Genomic DNA, 3,670 nt, shown 5'->3' with positions numbered 1-3,670 from the left:
TAGGTTTGGATCAGAGAATGCCCTTGAGCCACAGGATTACTCTCTGTTTCTCTCTCCCCTTAGCTGCTGCCTGGAAGAGCTGATGGAGAGAAAAACATCGTTTCTCTTTCAAACCCGCTGCAGCTGTTCTCCACACCTGATACATTGAAGCAGAAGGTAATGCATCAGCCCCCAAAAGGGCTCCCAGCCCTTGATGGCACATTCTCCCCCCCCCCCCCCGCTTTAGGACGGGGACAGATTGGCGAGTTCGGTGTAGAAAACTCTTTTTCCCCTCGGGCTTCATGCCATTTGTTCCTGGCTCTGCAGGGGTGGTTTTCTCTGAGCCTGAGCCCCTGGCAGCAGAGCCCCAGGGTGCGGAGGGCCCTTTCCTGAGTCCCACCTTGGCTGGGCACCCACCCCCCTTACACTGCAGGCGAACCACTTGGTTTCTGCTACCTTCACCTACCCAGAAAGGGGGTTTGGGGGGGAAATCCTCCAAGAGATCTCAAGTGATTTTAAGATCAAAGGCTCATTTTGGTTCTTTATCTCATTTCTTCCAGCTATTCAGAGTTTTGTTCTCCTGCATTTGTGGAAGCTCATAAAAATGCATTAGTTATTTTCCAGCTTCAAAGGTGAGATCAGGGGTTTTCAGGGGTCAAAGCGGATTCCGGCTGAGACGGGATCAGTAATCCGTGTCATTGGTTCCGCCAGACTCGCTCGTTCCGAGCAGGTGTGTAGACGGAATGACAAGCAGAAACGCTCCGTGGTGCCTCTGTTCCTGGAAACAAGGAGCTCGGAGGCTCACTCTTCAGGCATTTTTCACGGCAGGTACTGACTGATTTGTTTGAATTTTGAGCTCCAGTCAAGAATGGAGAGTGTAATTAATTGTATTTGCACTCTAACCAAATTGTTCAGGACGTGGGCATAAAATATTGACTCATTTCTAACTTGTAGTCTTCTTGGTGAATGAAAGGAAAAGGACAGAAGGGGCTTAATTTTGCGTGTTAAAGAGATAAGATGTCTCAACCCACAACCCAAGTCAGGCCACCTGACCCTCATTCGTATGCAGTAAACATCTCGGGAGCCTTCTGTCCCAGCTGTGACACTGTGGACATTTGTATGTTCACCCTATCATTGTTGTAGAGCTTACTTTGCTTTTTTTGCCATGAAAAGATGGAAAATGCAAACCAGATGGGTAAAATCCACGTGGCTGTGCGTGTAATAAAAGACAGTTATACAGTCACACGATCTTTCTCTTACACACTTGCACCCCCACACACCACTCATGTTTGGAGTTTTACTTCACTCTGCAGCTGGTCATATTCCTGTCTTGGCTTGGTCCACATTATCGATGACCAGGGGACCCAGAAAGACATCTGGAGAAGCGCCAAGCTGACTGCCCACTGGGGATTATTTGAGAGTGGCTCACAGGCTTAGGAGGCCCCTGCAAGCACATGGCTGCAGCGGGTGCTGCCCAAGTCAGTTGCACAGGAACCTTCCTGTCATATGGAACCCCACCTAGAACCGGCACCAACAGGAAGCCAGAGCAGAGACAATGCTGCCGGAGCAGGGAACACGGCCCGGGAAACAAACCAGTCTCGGGTCTAGGCCCCTAGTGCGGTCCCAGAGCGGCCCCTGCGGGTCGGGCTGCGCAGGCGCGGCACGGGAGCCTGAGGTTGGAGTTGAGGACCACACGCATTTCTAAGGCCCCTTTGTGTGTAACTGCGGATTCTTTGGAGAGGGGGGAGGTTTGGGGGGAGAATCCAGTTGGGGAAATTCTGCATTAAACAAAGTGAAACAAGTTACTTTAGCCTTTAATATTCAGGTCTTATTGCAAATCTCTAAGAGGTGGAACTATAATAGGGAACTTTTCCCAAACTTAAAAAGTGACTTTGATTTGAATTATCCTAAGCCTTATGATCACATAGTTTACACTTTTGTGTTGATGATCTGTTCTCCTCTACTCGAATCTTCCTAGTGAGCTGGCAAAAGCACCATCACCAATCACACACACACGTACTAATTCTACAGTCGTTTTTGAATAGCTGTTCAAGACAATCCTGAATTATAATTTAGTCTCGCTTAGAGAATTCACAGTTTGCTACTATGTCTCGTCCTGCTGAATTTTAACAGCATCTGACCGTACAGACCGTCTATGAAATGAGAGAAGTATTAGATACTCTTCATTGGACATTATACACAAACCGCACTACAACGCCTTTCATTAAGTAAAGGCAACAGGTTAGATACAGGACGTTTTAATGAAATGGCACAGTGGGGACCAAAAAGGTAAAGTGACATGCCAGCTTATCGCGGCCCCAGCCTTTTAATAGGCTCCCGACCACAGTGTTAAGCACAGCGAGGCTTGATTTCCTAGTGAACAGCGAAGGACTTGCCTCAGTATTTAAACATCTTAATATACCAGTTACACAAATCGAAGTATAAAGCCCATCTCCTGCAGGTTTTGAGGGGGCATGTACCATGTCTGTGAAGAGTTGAATATTACAAATCAAGCCCAGACATATTTTTAGGAGGGAAAACTGTGATAGCAGTTCCTGAACCGAAATCATCATCCAAGTTCAAAGCACTGATCATATCCATTTAATCACAGGCCAATCTTACTTAAATCAGAATTGCCCCAGAGAGACGTTCCATCAGCCATTCGTGACCTGCATTCTGGTGTATGAGGTCCACTGCAGTACGGTACACATAAAAAAAGCCACGCGACCTTCGTAATAAATAAGGCTGTGGCCAACATTTACTCATTCGTAGCTTTTTTGAGATAGCTAACAAATCTCCCCTTTCTGAACACTTCTTACTGCCAGCAAAGATCATTTTTGTTCCAGGGATGTACTTCTTGGGATTCTCCAAATACCCCTGAGTGTAGCCTCTCCCCAGGTGATGCCTTTGTTCTTGTTGGCATCTGTGTAAGGAAATCCAGGGGCCTGACTTGTCTTTTGCCCCAAAAGACCATGGAGATTTGGTCCAGTCTTGTGCTTGCCTCCCTATTCCGAGGTAAGGCGCGGGGCTCCCTTCTGAACAACAATCCTCTTGTCCTCCTCAACATCACCCATTTTTAAATTGCTCTTTTGTTGCATGAATTACCAGGGTTCTCATTCACATGCTGGATGCATCCTGCTCTCTAATAACCTCCCAAACTGTTTTTGGCCTGGGAGTCCTCACTAGGAATCACTAACATGTCCAAGGGCACTGATGTCCCACAAAACCTAGTTTGTACAAGGTCATTTGGAAAAGTCAGGGAAGCCCCAGCTGTCCAGGGTCTCCAGCTCCAATGAGACTCAGCTCCCAACCCAGTGGGGACATTCAAGGTAGTGGACTTAACATCTGGGGACCCACCTCCCTGGTGGGCACATGGGGGCCCGCTAAGGGTACATCGCACACGGATTTGAAAAAGGAACCCCGGGCCTGCCCCCCACAGGTGCACCCTTCCCTGGAAGAGCGCTGCCCAGAGCTGAAAGGCAGTGAGCCCTGCCCGTCCGCGGCAGGAGGGCCTCCCCTCATCCCCCTTCCACAGCTTCCGTTTCACAGAAGCAAGCGGTCCCCTCACTCCCCGCGTCTTAGTCCGTGCATCGCCCGGGGGAGGCCGATCTCTGGGATGCCAGGCAGGTGCTGTTTTGTGAGAACCTGCGTGAGGGAGTCTATTGACTGACTAATACATCTCTTTGTAACT

General features: G+C 48.7%; 1 pseudogene; it reads right to left on the bottom strand.

The window, feature by feature from the left end:
- Positions 1-2,737: 2,737 nt before the first annotated feature.
- Positions 2,738-3,053, bottom strand: LOC128627518 (cytochrome c-like; annotated as a pseudogene).
- Positions 3,054-3,670: the final 617 nt, after the last annotated feature.

The sequence above is a fragment of the Artibeus jamaicensis genome, unplaced genomic scaffold (genome assembly GCF_021234435.1).
Source record: "Artibeus jamaicensis isolate MK-2021 breed Jamaican fruit bat unplaced genomic scaffold, CSHL_Jam_final contig_426, whole genome shotgun sequence".
NCBI lineage: Eukaryota > Metazoa > Chordata > Mammalia > Chiroptera > Phyllostomidae > Artibeus > Artibeus jamaicensis.
The sequence above is the reverse complement of the archived record's forward strand: the minus strand, read 5'-3'. Positions and strand labels throughout refer to the sequence as shown.